The sequence below is a fragment of the Crassostrea angulata genome, chromosome 6 (genome assembly GCF_025612915.1).
Source record: "Crassostrea angulata isolate pt1a10 chromosome 6, ASM2561291v2, whole genome shotgun sequence".
Taxonomy (NCBI): Eukaryota; Metazoa; Mollusca; class Bivalvia; order Ostreida; family Ostreidae; genus Magallana; species Magallana angulata.
The window spans coordinates 41,692,390-41,714,752 of NC_069116.1; the positions used below are offsets into that span (position 1 = coordinate 41,692,390).

Sequence of the window (22,363 nt, forward strand, 5' to 3'; positions counted from 1 at the left end):
ATATTTCTATAATAAACTTTGACCCCATCTTGGGGCCCCATTATTGGTCCGGGGGTCACGATTTTACGAATTAGGAATCTACATAAGCGAAGGATGCATGCATAGATATTCCACTAACTAAAACATTGTAGTTCTTGAGAAGAAAATTTTTAAACTTTTCCTTTGTTTTTTAAAATGTTTAAATTTTGAACCCCTCTTGGTGTCCATCAATTGTCCGGGAGTTACAATATTTTGAATCTACATTATTTCAGGATGTACATGTATGCATAGTAATATCCCAAACAGTTGCACGATGGTTCTTGAGAAGATTTTAAAACATTTTCCTATATATGTTAAAATCTAAACCCCTCCTGGGGCCCCATTTTTGTTCGGGGGTCACGATTTTTACAATCTTCACTATATATACAACCTTTTGTGTATGTATTGGCATTTTTGGTGAAGTGGTTCTTGAGAAGAAAATTTTTAAACATTTTTCATATGTAGTTCTATGTTAAATTTTGATCCCCGCCTGGGGCCCCAGTTTTGGTCCGAGGGTCACGATTTTTACAATTTAGAATCTCCATTATACATAAAAGCTTTTGTGTAAATATTGGCATTTCTGGTGCAGTGGTTCTTGAGAAGAAGATTTTTTAAACATTTTCCTATGTATTTCTATGTTAAACTTTGAACCCCGCCTGGGGCCCCAGTTTTGGTCCGAGGGTCACGATTTTTACAATTTAGAATCTCCATTATACATACACGCTTTTGTGTAAATATTGGCATTTCTGGTGCAGTGGTTCTTGAGAAAAAGATTTTTTAAACATTTTCCTATGTATTTCTATGTTAAACTTTGAACCCCGCCTGGGGCCCCAGTTTTGGTCCGAGGGTCACGATTTTTACAATTTAGAATCTTCACTATGTATACAAGCTTTTGTGTAAATATTGGCATTTCTGGTGCAGTGGTTCTTGAGAAGAAGATTTTTTAAACATTTTCCTATGTATTTCTATGTTAAACTTTGAACCCCGCCTGGGGCCCCAGTTTTGGTCCGTGGGTCACGATTTTTACAATTTAGAATCTTCACTATATATACAAGCTTTTGTGTATGTATTGGCATTTCTGGTGCAGTGGTTCTTGAGAAGAAGATTTTTTAAACATTTTCCTTTGTATTTCTATGTGAAACTTTGAACCCCGCCTGGGGCACAAGTTTTGGTCCGAGGGTCACAATTTTTACAATTTAGAATCTTCACTATATATACAAGCTTTTGTGTAAATATTGGCATTTCTGGTGCAGTGGTTCTTGAGAAGAAGATTTTTTAAACATTTTCCTATGTATTTCTATGTTAAACTTTGAACCCCGCCTGGGGCCCAAGTTTTGGTCCGAGGGTCACAATTTTTACAACTTAGAATCTTCACTATATATACAAGCTTTTGTGTAAATATTGGCATTTCTGGTGCAGTGGTTCTTGAGAAGAAGATTTTTTAAACATTTTCCTATGTATTTCTATGTTAAACTTTGAACCCCGCCTGGGGCCCCAGTTTTGGTCCGAGGGTCACGATTTTTACAATTTAGAATCTTCACTTTGTATGCAAGCTTTTGTGTAAATATTGGCATTCCTGGTGCAGTGGTTCTTGAGGAGAAAATTTTTAAACATTTTCCTATGTATTTCTATGTTAAACTTTGAACCCCGCCTGGGGCCCCAGTTTTGGTCCGAGGGTCACGATTTTTACAATTTAGAATCTTCACTATGTATACAAGCTTTTGTGTAAATATTGGCATTTCTGGTGCAGTGGTTCTTGAGAAGAAGATTTTTTAAACATTTTCCTATGTATTTCTATATATGTTAAACTTTGAACCCCGCCTGGGGCCCCAGTTTTGGTCCGAGGGTCACGATTTTTACAATTTAGAATCTTCACTATATATACAAGCTTTTGTGTAAATATTGGCATTTCTGGTGCAGTGGTTCTTGAGAAGAAGATTTTTTAAACATTTTCCTATGTATTTCTATGTGAAACTTTGAACCCCGCCTGGGGCCCCAGTCTTGGTCCGAGGATCACGATTTTTACAATTTAGAATCTTCACTATATATACAAGCTTTTGTGTAAATATTGGCATTTCTGGTGCAGTGGTTCTTGAGAAGAAGATTTTTAAAGACATGCACCCTATACTCACTGTTTCGCATTTATCTCCCTTTTGAAAAGGGCTGTGCCCTTTATTTTAACAATTTATAATCCCCTTTCCATAAGGATGCTTTGTACCAAATTTGGTTAAATTTGGCCCAGTGGTTTTTGAGAAGAAGTTGAAAATGTGAAAAGTTTACAGACGGACGGACAGACGGACGAACGGACAGACGGACGGACGGACAACGGGTGATCAGAAAAGCTCACTTGAACCTTCGGTTCAGGTGAGCTAAAAAGGAAGCTTTCGACAGCTGCTGACCCCCTTCAATGCTGGTCAGATGAAGAATTGCGGAAACGGTATAGATTTGGTAGGCGGGGACTAAATTTTTTAACAGAATTGTTGGAAAATGATCTTCAGAGGCCAACAAGAAGAAGCCATGCCATATCAGTCACACATCAAATACTAATAGCGTTAAGGTTCTATAGCAGTGGGAGTTTTCTACAAGTTATTGGGGACACACTTTAGGTATGTACACTTAATTGGTAAAAAAAATTCAATTAATATTAAATTCTTTGTCTTAATTACTGTGAGTTATAGTACTCTTCTGCTTATCGTGCAATAGGTTGACCGAAAACTATGGGGATATTTTAATCTAAAGTATATTCAACATAGTCTAACTTAAATTCTAAGTTGGAGCAGACATTTAAAGCCTCCATGTTTACATAGGAAGTACAAATGCATTATGGGTTACCAAGTGGTTAACTCAGTTAACACAGTATTAACTAACCATTGCGTTAAATTGCCTTTGATCAACAGAATTTAACCACTGCGTTAGCTAATCACTTGATTAGGATTTAACAAGTCGTTATCCTAAACACTGTGTTAAATTTAACAACCTTTCGAAAAACCGGGCCCTGGTGGATAACGCTGCAAGCCACAGCTAGGGAGATCGACATACTTTATTTCCTTCCGCCAAACACGACAGCCCACATCCAACCTATGGACGCTGGTATCATCAAAGCATCCAAGGCCCACTACAGGAAGCAGCTGGTGCAGCATTACATCAACCGTGAAGGAATAAGGTATTGAGCTAGAAACCTTTCCTCGGGAACAACAATCCGTTCTACAATTTTATTTGCGGATAAAATAATGATCATTGCCAATACATTTCTGAAGTGCCTGCCGGGATTTTGCCTTCCTGCCGACCTTTGTTTGCTGAATTGGACACCTTGCTTTTCTGCTAGCTTGAGTATATCACTATATAACTCTTGCTACACTGTATCATCTTGCCTTATTTTGTCGAAAACTTGAATCAACTGTCTTACCTTGTGATCATGAGGCAGCCTCTATCATGTCGATAGAAGGTATCTGTAATAGGTTAGAAATAGCCTAGCTATATTGTAGGACATGTTCCTTTACAACAAGTGCAACCATCAATCCAAAATCTTGAAAGGCAAGTTTCAGTTGTTTGGCATTCCTATGACCGTCTTCAGCTGGATCATTAAGAGTGTCAACAATATTAAAGCATGAGCAGATTTCAATGTGTTCAAAGCATCAGCTCTACTTGACCACCGTGTCTCACACATTCCCTTTATTTTTCGTCGCTCGTTAAGAGCATCTTTCTGTTCTTGATCAGCCTAGTCTAGCATCATTTTTGGATTGTTCTGCAAAGAATAGCAATAATTTAATTGGCCCTCTACGTGAATCGTGTTTAGAAGAAGCAGTACTATTTCTCCTCATTTAGTTAAAGCTGAACACCGCTCGTAAATAGGCACCGTCACACAGATACCTGGCTTATAAACCTTTCCATTTTGATACACACGATTGCACACATGAAACTCGTGACCGACGTGTAGTGTTCCTTTCGGTGTCTTTGGATTTTTATGCATTTGTATTTTAGGTGCATATTATGTTTGTAAATAATGCATTGGACAGTTTGATGTTAGCACTCTTTTAGTTGAAAAAAGTGAGTAAAACTTGATAATTTTATCGCGACCGAGTAACACGGCAAGACAAGATGTACGTCCACACAGGTGAGACCTCCACAGCGAAATACTTTGAACTGTTAAGAGGTCTGTGCCTTATATTGGAGTTTTAGGGAGAGCGGTGCTGAAAGAGAAATATGGCTACTAGTACGAGTTGATTTTAGAAACGAAATGCAGAAATGTCAATTCGTACTATGGATTTAAATCATGAACTTTGTAACTAAATTTAAAAAAGCAAGCTTTGGGATGTTTCAAGATAAAAGATGACGTTAAAACGCAGAACCTTTGGCTGATTTGGTATGAAAGAAAAAAAAATTGACACTCAGTAAAAAATTGTAAGCACGTGCTTATATTTCTTCCATGTAGCTACGTCACTGGGTAATTGATGCTAGGATCAAGCCTATTACCAGATTTATATAACAAAACTAAATAACTTTCTTTTTAAAAGAATTCAACTGTAAAAACACTCCATTTTGTAACATCATTTGATACCATATATGTAGAGAAGCTTTCCCATTTTTCAGAGATTTAAAGGCAGACTTTATTTCATTCATAGTAATTTGTGGTTCCAGGAAATGCTTTGGTGTAGTTTGTTTTTCATATCATGGAATTTTTTAATATATATTTTTGAAAATCATTATGATTTTTGTCAACTTTGTTGAGGTTTTAAAAATTCAGGAACAACTTCACGAGATGAAACCCGACCAGTGATATATTTATCCAGTTTGTTCAATGAGCCTAAGGATTTTGAGATTGATTCACTATCAAGAAATTCATTATTAAATTCAGCAAATTTAATTTGAGATAAACTGCTTCGAATATTCTTCGTGTATGATTCTATTGCATAATTGTTCTACATAAATTTTCCGGGAATAGGTTGCAATTTGTTTAATCACTATATCACTTAGTAGAACTGAATATATGTCTTCAATGTCATTTACATTGCCGTTGGAGTATTTAGGGGAAATTTGAATAACTCCAGATATATATCCCTTTGTAATATAAAAAAAGAAGATCAAGTTTGATCCACAAAATACCTGTATGCTTATTTTTTACTGATTTATTGACATTTATAATAATTGTTGTTTTAGCATAGATGTGTATTCCGCCTGAATAACGTGTGGCTTTTTATCCAATCTGATTTTGTTACGTTTGATTTTGAACACAAAAGTTCTGCATATCTAAAATGACAATAACAAACAGTGAACCATCTCAAAAATTCATAAAACATAAAAATTCAAAGCAGAGCAACACGGACCTCATATGTGGTACAACAATATGGAAAATAAATAATCTTTAGCAATACATTTTAATGTTGACATTATACAGTATTCAGACTAGTTATCTAAGAATAAACATAAGTTTATGAACATACGATTTGATTTTTATGCCCCCCTTCGAAGAAGGGGGGGGGGGGGCATATTGCTTTGCTGCTGTCGGTCGGTCGGTCGGTCGATCCACCCACCAACAGTTTCCGTTCATTTTCTTCGCAGAGAATGAACATATTGAAATGAAATTTGGTATACAGGTTTATCATGATAATATCTAGGTCAAGTTAGATATTGGGTATGTTCGAGCAATTTTCAACAGAGTTATGGCCCTTGGACGTAGAAAAATTCTAGTTTTTTGCAGTTTCCGCTCATTTTCTTCGCAGAGGATGAACATATTGAAATGAAATTCGGTATACAGGTTTATCATGATAATATCTAGGTCAAGTTCGATATTGGGTACGATCGAGCTATTTTCGACAGAGTTATGGCACTTGGACGTGAAAAATTCTAGTTTTTTGCAGTTTCCGCTCATTTTTTTCGCAGAGGATGAACATATTGAAATGAAATTTGGTATACAGGTTTATCATGATAATATCTAAGTCAAGTTCGATATTGGGTACAATCGAGCAATTTTCGACAGAGTTATGGCCCTTGGACGTAGAATTTTTTTAGTTTTTTGCAGTTTCTGCTCATTTTCTTCGCACAGGATAAACATATTGAAATGAAATTCGGTATACAGGTTTATCATAATAATATCTAGGTCAAGTTTGATTTTGGGTATGATAGAGCAATTTTTGAAAGAGTTATGGCCCTTGGACTTCCAGTTATTTAAGTTTACATTCATTTTCTTTGTGGATGTTTCCAAGGGAGGGGGGCATAAGTGTTTCACAAACATCTCTTGTTTTACAAAGTTGTTCAGTTCTACATGAAAAATTCAGTTGTAGAATATGTTTTAAGTAGTTGGACATTTATTTTATGGAATTCACATCATGACATGTCCGGAAGAAAAGAGATGATCATGTCAACGTTGGAACTGGGGAACGGTCCAGTGTGCCTGCCACGGATTCACTAATGGAAAAAACCGCTTCATATTGTTTGGGCGGTTCTCTGGTGCACTAGCTGTAGTTTCTGCTGTCTAATCTGGAACTGGAAGAGCCTCAACCCATTTAGTAGAATTATCTATGAAAACAATAATATATCTATTCTTTCACATTGTCATAGGCAATGAACCTATGTAGTTTGTGGCTAAACAAGTCCCAGGGCGCAAGAAAGAACATACTTTCTAAAGGAGCTTTTCAAATTTCCCCCCTCAATTCAAACCAGTAAAGACTTTGTAACTCTAAATATTGTTTTCTTTATTCCTAAATATCATGACGCATGTTGAGAATGTCCTTCATCATAACTTTGGTAACGATAAGTTGTTCAATGGTACTACCTAATGTTGTTGTGCAAGAATTATACAAGAATAAATCTTTGATATTGAGTTGGTCCCACAAGCTAAATAATGTCTAGTGGCAACTGAATAAGTGTTTTGTTCATTTCTTGAAGGTCGCTCATTCTTCAAGTTCTGTTGTAGAACTGGATTAATATCTGGATCTTCGATTTGAAGCATGTGAAGAGTAGAAGAATATTGGCTTCTCCAAAGTGCAATCTGAGAGAGAAGATTCCTCTTGCTTTTTCCGAGTGACTTCTCTTTTTGCAGTGTCTGAAGGTGTTGAAATGGAATTGTTTTGTTCACTTTCAAGGGACAATGCAGCTCGTGAAAGGCCCTTTTTCAAGATCTCCATATCACATGAACAGTATTGTGGGTTGAAACATCTAGAAATAGCATCTGTATTGTCATGTTTAGGATCAGGGATGAGTTTTTACTAAGCTTCTTAAATTTAAGATTTCATCGTAACCGTAAGTTACGATGAATATCTGTTTAATCCATTTTCTTAACTTTAAGCTACGTCTATAATATGTCGTAACTTACGACAGCCTAGTGGCTACCCTAAATTAAGAATTTTTTGTAGATTTCTTCTTAAATGAATAAAAATGGCCGCTTGTTTCTTGTATTGAAATTTTAGAGAAAATGAAGATAAACCTTTGCGTCATGAACGCGTTTCAGATAAGGAATCGAGTGAATTGAAATTAAATGTATATAAGTACGCTGACTCTTCCCCGTCCTGCTATGTGCCTGTATAAGAATTTAAGGATGATGAAAAAGAAACCACCATAATATAACTATGTTTCTATTTTCAGCAAAAGGTGATCAGACTTTCTTAGGAAGTAAGATCCATTATCGTTAATGTTTTGGATGGATATTCTGAAACATGCACCAGATTTGTGACTTTCTTGTACAGTTCAGGCCAGGGCAGTTAAACTGTTGATACAATATTGTTAAACATTCGTTCATTACATTGTGTTATTTTAAACTTACTCTCAGTATTCATGTCTGTGTGCGCGCTGCTGCTGTTACTTGTTATTCCTATGAACGTCAGAAAATAATTAAATGAAACAAAATTATCAATCATAAATTATGCTCACAAGAAATTGTAACATAGTTTTTGCAATTTATGAAAATAAATATTTAGTTCATTAAGTATCTGAGTTACCTTGTGTGAAGGGATCATCAAATCTAGTACATGTACATGGAGTTGTAGCAGACTCGCTCAGTTCAGACGCTGGAACTTGCTGGACAATGATCCCTGCAGACACTATTAGGTATGATCTACTTACTAAAATATAATTAATATAGGTTAAATCAGCTTTTTAAATTCATCGATAATCATGAAAACAAAAGTATCCGCATGCAGTATTCGAACACAAGACCAGTGGGAAACCAGACTTAAGCTGTACCAATTGCCTTACAAATATAGATATATTTGGAAATATAATTTCATTCACTGTGTGTCCCAAAAATTCACCTCCTTTTGGTAAAGTTTACATTTTTCTGGCTTCATATCATAAACTGGCTTCATGAAGCTCTCTTAAAACTTGTTTCATTCTATCGACATGTTCCTTTAAGGTCTTGCTGAAAATAATGATGTTATCGCAGTAACTTAAACAGATATCCAACTATAGCCCAAGCAGAGCCAGTTCCATTGCTCATTGAAAGGTTGTCGGGGCGTTTGTCAGTCCAATTGCATGGTAATATACTCAAAATGGCCATACATTTTTTTTTTGTAACAAAGGCTGTTTACATTACATCATAAAATCTGCTGCAAAATCTTCGTGTGCTATCTTAGCACACAACAAAAAGGAGAGAGCACCCGTTTCGCAGTGTTCGGGTATTAAATTATAACCAATAAGATACGTTAATCTCATCCCGTTAAAAAGATTATCCAATCATAGTAAATCCCCATCCCGTAAAAGAATCTCGGTCTCGTATCAATTAACTTGAAAATATTACAGTACAGTAAATAAGTAAAACAATTTAAAGTTTATTTAAAGATTATTTTAAAATCGATATAAACAAGTAAATTAAATTAATCTGCCAAAGGGTACTTCGTTATAAAAATAGAATACGGAACAATGGGTAAACGTGCCTCAACGACTCCTCCACGGACAGCACCACCATCATCTTCTCCAGCATGGTGGTGTTGTCTCGAACCTGAAGATACGAACTTACTGGAAGCTCTGGACCATCCGCAACCCGCATCTTGTGCTCCAAGTACAATTTTCCATGTTTGACGAACTTGGTCCTCTGAAAAGCGGTGAATTGCACAGCCGACAGGAGAAAGGGTAATCCTCAAGAGATAAATGTCGCTGGTATACATGGTTGGTCACAGATAGCTTCTCTCCTCTGTACACACAGGGCTTACAGGACCACACTCTACCACGTTTCCCAGCGGAGGCATCCATTATGACCAAGGATAGAGAGATCTCTACCACAGGAAACCGGGTAGTCCTCAAGAGATAAGTGTCGCTGATACACGTGGTTCGTAACAGCTAACGTCTCCCCTCTGTACCCGCAGGGCTTGCATGACCAAACACGACCACGTTTCCTAACCGAGACGTCCGTAATGACCATAGACAGCGAGATCTGTAAGTGAATCAAGTCAATAATTAAATATCAAACCAATACGTTACTGGTAAATTTAAGACCAACACAATATTGGTAAACTTCTATGCATGTGTTACGTTCCCTTCCCGGGTGGGAGTAAGCAAACTTGTGGGTTTTCCACTCCTGAAAGTTAACCTTATGGATAATAAATAACTGAACAAGTCAGGATTAACAATATAACAATAATTTATTCATATGAAACAATAAATTGGTCAGATGATGTAATGATGGAAAAATAACACAAACCCCCATTGTCAAAAATCCTCCCACATCCCATAAATAAAAATCCTACCTATTAAAATAATTAAAGTAGCTACTTGTACTTATTTAAAGCCCTACAAATATTCTCTTTCCCATTTTCCCAATGATGGGTCTCTCGTTTCCTAATATTTATAAATTAATCCCGAATGGCTCCTCCCACTTCATGTATGGGCTTCCCATAAGGTATTGGGTATCCCACAAGGGGTATCTCAGATTTAATATCTTAAATAACAATAATTACCCAACGGGCCTGGGACACATCTGCCGTCCCTGGATAGTGTATATAGGCTTTTAAGAAAATAGATGTTTCCGGGAGACTATTAATTATGCGTCCGTCAATTAGCAAACGATGGGGGGGGGGGGGGTATATATACCCTTACGTACCCGTAGGAAACCTCAATTAGCCAATAGCTGAACTGAAACGACCCTACGCCACTTCCGGTATAAACAGACCGGGGAAAGTGCACGCGGTGAAGTTCTTGAATAGAATATGAGTTATTTCTACTGAAATATGGGATCTAATCTACAAAATACGATAAGTACAAGTAGCTTTTTTGGTCACAGGTGACCTATTGCAATTGGTCTTCGTCCGCTGTCGTGCGTTAACAATTTTACATCTTGAAAACTACCAGGCCAATCGTTACCATTTTTTGGTGTGAAGCATCTCTATGGTAAGAAGAATCTAAATTGTGAAATTCATGGCTCTACCACCCCTGTGGTGCCACGGGCGGGGCCAAATATGCAAAAAAAAAGTCAAATTTTCTAAAATCTTCTTCTCTACTTCCACACATATGAGGAAAAAACTGAATGCATGGTTATGATGTCCATGAAGCCCTCTACCAAAATTTTGAAATTCATGGCCTCTGGTAGAGGCTCTAGAGTGGGGCCAATATGGCCATTTAGTAAAATGTATTAAATCTTAGAAAATCTTTTTCTCTATTCCCATTTATATTTGTTAAAAACTAAATGCATGATTATAATGTCCATGAAGCACTGTACCTAAATTGTGAAATTCATGACCCCTGGGTCAGGGGTTCTGGCTCTAGGGTGGGGGCAATATGGCCATGTAGTAAAAATATATTAAATCTTAGAAAATCTTCTTCTCTACTCTACTATATATATTTCTTAAAAACTGAATGCATGATTATGAAGTCTTTTACCTAAATTGTGAAATTAATGACCCCTGGGTCATGGGTTCAGGCTCTAGGGTGGCCATATAGTAAAAATGTATTAAATCGTAGAAAATCTTCTTCTCTACTACCATATATATTTGTTAAAAACTAAATGCATGATGAAATGTCCATGAAGCCCTCTACCTAAATTGTGATATTCATGACCCCAGGGTCAGAGGTTCAGGCTCTAGGGTAGGGCCAATATGGCCATATAGTAAAAATGTATTAAATCTTCGAAAATTGTCTTCTCTACTCTACTATATATATATATTTGTTAAAAACTGAATGCATGATTATGAAGTCTTCTACCTAAATTGTGAAATTAATGACCCCTGGGTCATAGGTTCAGGCTCTAGGGTGGGGCCAATATGGCCATATAGTAAAAATGTATTAAATCTTAGAAAATCTTCTTCTCTACTCCCATATATATTTGTTAAAAACTGAATGCATGATTATAATATCCATGAGTCCCTCTTTCAAAATTGTTAAATTCATGACCCCTGGTTTAGGGGTTCAGGCTCTAGGGTGGGGCCAATATGGCCATATAGTAAAAATGTATTAAATCTTTGAAAATCTTCTTCTCTACTACCATATATACTGTTAAAAACTGAATGCATGCTGATGTTCATGAGGCCCTCTACTAAAATTGTGAATTTCATGACCCCTAGTTTAGGGGTTCGGGTTCTAGGGTGGGGCCAATATGGCCATATAGTAAAAATGTATTAAATCTTTAAAAAAATCTTCTTCTCTACATCCACACATATAGGCAAAAAACTGAATACATGGTTATGATGTCCACTAACTCATCTACCTAAATTGTGAAATTCATGGCCCCTGGGCCAGGGGTTCAGGACATGGGGGGGGGGGGCAATATAGTGTTAATGCATATAATTTGTAAAAATTGTCTTATCTATTCTCACACATCTGTATAAAAAAACTGATTATAATTTTATTTACTAGGAAGTCCTCTACTGAAATTTTAATTTTCATGTCCCCTCAAGGATGGGTTTTGACTCTAGGGCATGGACAAAATGGATGTATAAGTGTTAATGTATATAATGTTAAAAAATTATCTTTTTTACTCCCACACACCTGACAGGAAAACTGAATTCATGATTTTGTAGACCAGATCTTTTATTTTTTCGCCAGAATTATAGGTTTCACAGTTCTTTTTGAAAGATTTCAGGCAGGGAGGTGGTCATCATTACAAATTTATAATTGTTCTACTCCAGTAGACCTTATTGATTAGATGCATATATGAGACCCCTCGACAAGTTTGTGTATGGGTTATATGCTACTCAGGTGACCGTTAAGGCCAATTGGCCTCTTATATACTATAACAATGATGCAAGCGAAGACATACGTACGTATGTTCAATGATAAAACGTGATAAATGATTGCAAACATACAATGGAGGATCGAGACCATTCGGACCCGATGATAAAACATGCTTTTAATGACAATATCGTAAAAAAGATACAAAGTATGCATATGAACAATTGATATGGGATGAAAGAATGACAACAGATTCAAGCATGATAATAAATAACAACGATTAATTGATAATCATTGGAGCTGTAAGTTATACATATAAAACGGTTTGACGCAATTTCGTAACATAGCCCCCCCCCCCCCCCCCCCCCCCCACGGAAGAAAACATTCGTCCCGAATGTACATAGACTAAAAGACAATGGGACTATCACTTACAGCTATACAAGGTAAGTTTTATATAGATAGATAGATAGAAAGATAGATATAGATATATACTCTTGATATATTTTATACTGCATAGACATAAATATCATATGCTGTATCATGGATATAGATATAGGTAACACAGTTACATCTTATTGTTAATATATATCAATAATAAATTTAAACTAGACACGATCTCGTTGCGAGCAACGAGGAGGTCTTCCGTCCGATTTTTAGAAGGTAAATCACGTCATCGACTTTAATTTTCGACAACAAAACATGATATGGAAATAGGAGTGAAGTACTAATGCTTACCTGTAATGCTTTTTATAAGTTCTCCTACGTTGCTTTTTTAAATACTTGCATTTCTTTCAATTGAAATAGACAAGATTAAACTTTTTTACCTCTGGCCCCTAATATCCCTAGTTAGGTAACGCATGAGAAAATCATTATATTGTAAGGATATATAAACGTATTATACCTAAAGTCTGTCCCAAGATATTTTTGCCACACATTCTCTTAAATTATTCGATATTTGTAAATATCTCTTGATTCAGACGATGTTCATTCGATAGTATGAAAAAATCCCAAGATTTCCCTTTTGAAACGCCCCCTCTAGCTTGTCAGGTTTCAATACACAGCTAAAAAAAGAATGTTTACGGGGACTTTGCATTGCATCAGCCATTATAAAGCCCGGATGATAACATTAAAAAATTGTGCTAGATATTCCGAAAGATTTCCGAATTGAGGAAAGATGTAAACATTCCCCATTATAAATATCCGTAGGAAATCTGTTTTCGATCTTGTGAATGTTTACGAAAGAAAAAAGGTAATTTGTAAATGAAGTTTGACCCCTAGAAACGTTATTACCTAATTACGTAACACATGATAAAATCAATAGATTTCTTGGATACATAACAGTTGAGATCGACACAAAATTTAAAATTTTGTTTAATTCATGTGATTTTGAATGACAACAGTTGTGAATGGAATTGGAGATCATTGTGGAAAATAAGCAGGTATTGAAAATAATTAATGCACATGACCAGGCACATGACAAATAAAGTGTCTTACACATGTAAATCTTAATGTTAAAGCTGCTTGGTCCGATTTTCAATAAAATAATTGTACGCTTTTAAACGATGGTTATGCTCAGTATGTGTGCAATAATATACGTTGCAGTAGTTTTCCCTGTCAATTAAGCCATATTTCAATGAAAAAATTATGTACATGTTGAAACTCGTTGAATCCGGGTGTTGTTTATTACGGCATGCTGCCCAATCCGGCAACATTATTCAGCCCCTTGACATTTTCCCATCATTTTTTGTTTAAAAAAAATTGGTGTAATCCGGATCCTATCTATTCTGTTAACCGGCGCAATGAAAAAGCCGACTGCTTATTATTAGTGAGAGTTATCTCCCGTAGTCCGTCCACTTATCGATCGATCGGCCTTCTGCGAGATATTAATGCTCAATTATTGACCAATTTTTGTGTCGTTGCTATTGATTTAAACAACTGTTAATATAGATCCAAAGTAGCAACTTTTTTCAGTTAATACCGTAAAGTCTTGTTATGAATTGCAATTAGATAATTAGATTATAGTTGACCCAATTTTTTTCAGGCCGTGATTCAGGATACTGCAGGAGGAAGACTGCCGATATCGTTTGTTATCCCCGTTGCATGGCTACACGTACAGAGTTGCATATTATTCTGTCAAAATGCTCAATTTTTTATATAAAATTCTCATTTATATTAATATTTATCTATTGTTTCCCTGCATCAAAACAGTTCTCGCCATCAGGTATTTCAGCCACCTGTTGACTTGTTAATGTTTTGTTTAACAATTTACGGTTAAGCATGCAATTTTCAGGTAAATCGGATGTTTGAAAAATTATCAATAACGACGATTTAATTCAAAGATTTCCATCGTATGTATTCCGTTATGGATTTATTGTTTTAAAAAAAATATTTAAAATGAAAATTGGTACTGTAAATAAGATCGATGAAATCTAATATAATTCAGAACAATTGAAAATTTTGCAAGAATACACGATCAGGACCTACTGCATTAAATACTAAAATGAATTTGCAACAATATCCTCTAAACCGGATGTTGCCTTATCCGGCCATTTTTTTTTTTCAGAACCACCCTCCGCCGGAATAGACAAGTTTTGTTGTGTATTCGCAAAATAATCGACATAAAAGGGTTTTGCGTTATTTCGCCGCGTGTTTAAACTGGCCCCTTACGTCGAAGCTAGTATGATTGTATTACGACTTTGACATCTGTTTTTTTTATATAATCTATTATAACATATGAAATATACAGCATGACTGTTTAAACAAAAATAAAGCAGTGTACATTTGTTCATTAATAGTTTTGATGTTTACGTTTTTTATAATCATTGCAAAACATGCAGGATGAATAAACCCAATCATTCGGAGGATGAAATTTAACCCAACGGTTTCCTTTTTTAAACATTCCAATGATGTATTTTGGGGGGTTTTGTATGCCCAAAATTTATTTTCATTTACTTTGAATATTTCTAACGTTGAAAGGAGAGCACTTCCGTTTAAATACGTCTATAACTTTGTAAGATTTTTCATTAGGTTTGCAAGGAAAATTATTTGATACTGTAATGGCCGACAAATCGGAACATGCAGCTTGAAGAAATTTCTCAACTTATTATACCTCGAAACGTTATCTCAAATCAGGCACCAAACAATGAAGGGAAATGGAAATATTCGGCGGATCCAAATGTTAAAATATTCTTATGATAAAAATTGGTATTTATGGCAAACAGATTAATCATTTTTTTATCTCTTACAAGATATAATCGCACCTGTGTTTTGTATCCATCTCTTTTAAACTCTTTGTAGCCAAATCTGTCAAAATTCGTGGTCGTTTCACCCTCTTGTTGTAACCCCAAACCCCGCTGAAATGTTCACAATCGATGCGCTGATGAACGAAAGACTCGACTAGAAAAACTTGCTGCATGGGCCGTCTAACATTATTTATTTTAATGATGAATTCAGAAACTTTTACATTTCAAAAAGTGTCATTTTTTGTTAAGTAACAGGAACATTGTCACTCATGCACATAAAATTTGTACAAAATAAGTTATAAGTTATTCAACCAGTGTTTGAAATTTGAGACCGTTCTTGAAATATTTGGGAAAGAAATTTTAGGGGTCATCCTTTCATCTTCTTATCGGGCCCGTGTAACAAATTTGAGCCATTTCCGAATAAATGTGTGCACAAAATCGTTAATAAAAGAATGCAGGTAACGGGAGCTTTTAACACGGGAGCAGTGAGTGCTTTAAAACACATATTTACATGTATTAATTTACCTTGTAAAAGTATCAGTCATAGGCATTAGATAACTGATATTGCCTGATTGGCGAATTTGATTTGCCTATTGACTCCATGACATCTACAATTTCGCTTAGTTAAACGTACACATTTTAAAAAAAAATGTATATAAGCATGTACTCCAATCAGGTGTTGTACTTTACAGAACGTTTTTTACGCGATCGCCGAGCGCTTCTTTTTGGGGAAGAACAGTCCTAATCAGACAGAAAATACATAATACAGCATACAGACGTTTTTATTAATATACTTATATATAATTTATGAATAAACTATTTAAGTGTGCTTGAATATGCAAATTTTAAAGCCAATTCGATTTGTATTAGACAATTAATCTACTAAGTCTAGTGTTCGCTACTCGATCTTCAACTGTCCGAATACAGTCAAAACTTTTACAATGAATGTACATGTACATTAAATTTTTAAAACTCACATATTCTTTCAGAATCAAAAAAGAATTAATTTATAAATGAATAAAATCAGCAATGAGTTTGCTTTTTAACGAATCTGACTACCATTGAGAAGAGGTTATACCAATATTGTGACCCTTATTATTTTACGGCCTGAATGTAAATAAAACCTCAACTTGTTTAAAAATGGTTTGTTTTATCGTGCCCGTACCTACCGCAAGCATGTAACATATTGGACTTTTTAGGCTGCCTTATCTCGAACGCTTTTTAAATATATTTCAACTTTTACTTACTACATCCTGCTTAACTCTCTCTCTCTCTCTCTCATAACTCATAGAAATTCTAATATTTTGTTAGCCAAATGAAGTATCACATTATCATAGATATGTGAATATCGCCTATATTTTGTTGAAATTGGTAGTGTAATGCATTTAATTCTCAGCAGCAAAATGTCACAAACGGACACAAGTGAATTTATTTACATTTCAAATCGTACGACTGTAAAACGTATTATATTCATTGATGGCAGCTTTTTTTTCCCTTTATTATACGAACTATGATTTAAATCAATCGTTTGATGCATCGTTAACAAATATAATTGGAAATGAAAATAATAACAACGAATAAATGGGCATTGGAATGTGTGATAACGTATAAACACGAAAAGCATGTGTCCTACAGTGAATCGACTGTCCACTAGCGCGGCATCTCCTCAGCCAGTGTTATGAAAATGTACACTCAACGTGGTGGGTTTGAACTGTTAACGTTTGCAGTTTGATAACTGAATTTTATTTTCCAACAATAAAACTGTTTCATGACATAGACAAGAACACAAAGAACGCCTTTTTTTCAATGACAGTCATACTATTTATTTATTTTTTTAATTACGAGAGCAAAACAGCAATACTTCGTAGGTAATAATATAGCCTTTTTTTTATTTACTCTTTAATATCGTTAAAATCTGAATTCATTGTGTTTGCAGCTACATAAATAAACCCGTGTGTGCATTACAACAAGGTGCATATCTTGTGTATTGGATAACGGCAGACCGCTCGCTAGTCCAGCCGCGACCTATTTTCTCGGCCGCGGGCAAGGATCGGATACGTATAATTGTTTACATACATGAAGCTCGGAATACAGCTAGCAATATTTTAAATGCGACTCAAATACATTGCATAGAAGCAATTCTTATACACATAATATATTTCCCTAGAAAAGAATTAAACTGTTTAAACACTTTCCGAATGCAAGCTAGTACACTGTCTTTGGTAGTAGGTAAAGGTATAATCTTTTTTATTTACTATTAAAATCATTAAAATCGGAAGTTTTGTGTTTGCAGCTACATAAAAAACCCCATGTGTGCATTACAGCAAGACGCAAATCTTGTGTATTAGATAACGGCAGACCGCTCGCTAGTCCATTCGTGACCTATTTCCTCGGCTGCGGCAAGGGATCGGATACGTAATTGTTCACATACACAGTTCGGTATACAGCTAGATTTTAAATGCGACTCAAATGCATTGCATAAAAATAGTTCTTTTATCCATAATGTGTTTCACTAGAAAATAACTAAAATGTTTAAACACTTTCCGTGTGTAAACCGGTACCCTTTATGTCAGTTATACGCACAAATACCCCGTTTATTTGCCAAATAAAACACAAATACATGGTAACAAGTCTGGCTTTTTACACTCATATTACGCAATACCCGAACAAAATATTATTGTAACGACATTAATAAGATCATAATGAACAACTTTTGCAGCGACAACCATATCGAAATCTTAACCGCTTTTGAGTTATAAAGTGAAAACTTTGAAGGGTTCTAGATCCTTAATTTGAAGGGCCAGCCCCTTTTTCTAGGAGTCAAACAAAAGATCTTGTATATATAAATTTTTGTTCTTCTACATGTCTTAACAAAATATTTGTGAGAAAAAAGATAATCTAAGAAAACCAGGCAAAATCACAACGCTGTTTTAATCTCATTTTTCGAGCCCTATCGAACTTTAGCGCCTTTTGTGCCTGAAATTTATTAATGCCTTATTACATATCTACAATCTTTTGTCTATCATTCCTGAAATTTTGAACTTAATATCTTTTATAGTTTTTGATAACTCTCTTGGACAAGCCGACACTCTGAAAATCAAGAAAACGTCAATATTTCAAAAACGGAAATGACGTCATCAACCAAAAAAATTTCCGATCAAGTTTAAACTAATGTCAATGAGATCTGCAAATTTTATTAAAATCGATCAAACAGTTTCCGAGTAATCGCTGACACAAAATCGGTAAGAAAAAAAAAGGAGAAGAATGAGAAAAAAAAACCGAAGAAAAACAATAAGGTCTTCCGTTGGAAACGGAAGACCTTAATAAATATTCAAATACAGTCATATACTCGTGATATATTTTATACATACATAGACATAAATAACATATGCTGTATCATGGATATAGTTATAAGTAACACCGTTACATCTTATTGTTAATATAAATCAATAATAAATTTAAATAAATATTCAAATACACAGTCACTGTGTTCACAGTTCCGTATGAAAAATAATCACAACACCGCACAGTCTCAATTTTTTTTTATCTCACTCTTCCAGGAATTCTTTGTGGCCCATGAGGAGAACAGATAATTGGCTTGAAATAATATTGTCTGCCAGAGAGTCCAAGCGGTAGTATTCTGCTTCAGAATAGCTTTATCTGGGGACAAGAGTGTCAGATGGCTGTGAATGTTTCGATGTGCGGCAGAAATGTAGAATGATGTTTAAAAACTGTGGGTCGCAATCAATAAAGAGAACCGGCAGTCCATCCTGAATATAGGTCGGTTTTCTGTCCACCAGCATTGCCAATCTGGATGTAGGATGTTTCTTCAGCGTATCCCTAGATGTCACGAATAACCGTCCTCCTTCGTCGACTCCCATGCGGAATTGCGATGGGTAAGTATCGGTTTGTGCTGCCTTGTCCACCACGTCGTATTTTCTCACTGTCTCAGATGTTATTAATCTTTTGGGGGTATATGTGGGGGTATATGTGACAGGCGGTTCATGAAAGAATATCTCTGGCCATCTGAGAGTATCCTCATCTTCTTCCGAATCGCTAATGGGGTCCCCAAATAACCTCTTGAAAGAGATCCTGTCTGAAACTGGGGTGTCCCGGTCCTTGCTTGATTCTGCCTTGGTTGGCATAACGATAACTGGGAGGGCCAGGAGGGTATCTTCCAGGGGGTTGATCTCTGCTAATGGAGCGGGCTGGGGGTCTGTCTTTGGAGGGAGGGCTGCTAAAGTCTTGGGCTTCTCAACCTCAGTGGAAGGCGGCTTTGATGTTTGGAGTGGGTCCTTCTGCGTCTTGGCCTCTCTCCTGGCTTTTTAAAAGAGGGGACTCTGTGTATATTGTCCTCTTGCCCTTAGGTTTCCAGGGAGGTAGGGCTGGTCACTGAAGGCAATGAGAAGTGCCTTCATGAATGGCAAAACGTGACGCCCTCTCTGGCGCTGGAAATCTTCAAATTCCCTCGCTTCCTCCTTCGCCAGGGTCTGTGTTGATTTCTTAACCCGCTGCAAGGTGTCTGTCCTCTATACAGCCATGTTTTTGGTCCCTTCGCCCAAATATACTTGAACACGCAGTGCATCGAAAAACGAAGTCAGAGTGGACCACATTCATGTGCCGTTCACAGTGTTGCTCAGTGAATTCTCTCTCTTTAGCGCATAGTCCGCATTTAAAACGATGGACCAATAAAACATATATGTAGGGAAACTGAGTCCCATAATAATAGTGATCCCAAAGTAATGGGAGGAAATAACTGTGAATATTAAAAGTACTGGTATACTAAAACTGATTAATTCTACTATCAGATTAATCTCATCTTCGCTAGCCAAGGGTTTCTGATCCGCACCGCTTCTCACGAACCCTTGGCCTATCGTGCTATCAAAAGTCGGGATTGTTTACGTCACGTGATCTCTAAGCCTATTTATAAATCAGCCAATGAAAATTGCCGTACTTTAACATCACTATTTACAGTAATGGTGGCCTCGATAGACATAGACATGGGAATTTTGAAAGAACGGTTTAATATTCAGGATTTAAAACGTATTCAGCGAGAAGGAATTAGAGCAATATTAAGTGGAACAGATTTATTCGTAGGTTGTAAAACTGGAAGCGGGAAATCTCTTATATATGAGAGCATACCTCTGTTAATAGCAGACTCGAGTGTACTCGTCATTGCACCATTGCAATCTATAATGAAGGAACAAACAGAAAGACTACAAAAGTTAGGATTTTCAGCTATGTGTGTCGGAGACGAAGAATTTAATGACCCTAGACTAACGAAAATAGAATGTGACTTTTTATTTGGGAGTCCAGAAGCGCTCTTGGGAGATAGAAAATGGCGCGAGAGGTTGAAGACACCCGAGTACCAGAGGAAAATTAAATTGATTGTGGTGGATGAAGCACATACAATTGTACAGTGGTAGGTCACTGTTTCTTTGAAAATTGGTATCAATTTAACCTCTACAAGTTACATATTTTAACCACTGTCAAGAAATTTAAAAGGGACAATGACATGGGGGTGACTGGGTATATTACTTGTTTTTTTTTTAAAGTGTTATCAGTGGGGTTAAATCGACATTCATAATTATTTTTTTTTAAACACTTTTCAGGGGGATCGGCAGTAAAGATGAAGAACCCTTCCGGGAATGGTTTTCCAGAATAGGAGAATTACGATCCATTTGCCCTAAAGTACCCATTGCTGCATTGACTGCAACTTCATCGGCTTCAAAGGAGGACGATTTTGAACAAACTATGTTTCAGTAAGCATTCTGAAGTGATTGCAGAATCTCCTGACAGAGAAAACATAAAAATAACATCCGTTCAAGTTCCCAATAATGAAGATTTACACACAACATTTGGTTGGCTAATTGATGGACTAAAGGCAGAGAAAGAATCCTTCCCAAGACATGTGATATTTTCTGAGACAATTCTTACAGTCTCTAAGATATACTGAGACAATTCTTACAGTCTCTAAGATATACTCTGCTTTTGTTGATGTGCTAGGAAGTGATTGTAAATACGTTAATATGTTTCATAGGCAAACAAAAGAAGCTCTGAAGGAAGAAATCCGAAAAGATATGACGCAGGATGGCCTTATCCGAGTTCTTATTTGCACAAACTCTGCGGGGATGGGGGTCAACTATTCCTTTTTAAGAAATGTAGTTCATTATATATTGCCACACGAAATGGACACATTTGTGCAACAAATGGGTAGAGCAGGACGAACTGGTGAACTATCCAATGAACTTATATTATTCAAACTGCATAAAGGGATGTTAAAAAAAGTGGATACTGATCTTGTTCAGCTGGCAAAAGATACTCAATGCCGACGCAAAGTACTGTGCAATTCCTACCTGTGCATCAAGGATGACATCAACCCTTTACATAACTGTTGTGACGTGTGTGAAAAGGAATGCCAATGTGGTGGTGAATCATGCCCAGCAACGCACCCAGCACGTATGGAAAGGAAGATCTATTGTCCTAGTATGGAACGTACTGTATCAGACCAAGAACGTGTTCTTTTAAGAGACAAATTGAGGGCATTAAAGTTTTCGTTATCCATTTCCAACACATTGCTCTCATCTGAACTGATGCATGGCCTTACAGACGATGTGATTGGAGATATTGTGGCAAAGTCTGACAAGCTTTTTTCTCCCTATGACATTTTGGCTACTATGCCCATTTGGTCATATGAATTTTCAGAGAAGATATGCACTATATTAAGTGATGTGTTCGGAGACATTGAGATGTATGACTTTGATGACAGTAATGATTCCGATTGATAAAGAACAATTGTAAATGTTATATAATTTTGACACTTAACTTTGTTCATTTAAATCCTAAACCTATGTTTTACCAAATGTACTTTTTTCAATCATATAAAAGCACAAAAATAGCATTTGTTTACTCGGTCTCCCGAATTAAAGACATCAGATACTATTTAAAAGTCATGTTCATTTTCTTCCACTCATTATTAATGTAATACAGTCATACTTCGTGATATTGAA

At 36.1% G+C, this 22,363-nt stretch overlaps 1 pseudogene; it reads left to right on the top strand.

The window, feature by feature from the left end:
* The first annotated feature begins 20,269 nt into the window (after positions 1-20,269).
* LOC128186480 (ATP-dependent DNA helicase RecQ-like) lies at positions 20,270-22,254 on the top strand (annotated as a pseudogene).
* Positions 22,255-22,363: the final 109 nt, after the last annotated feature.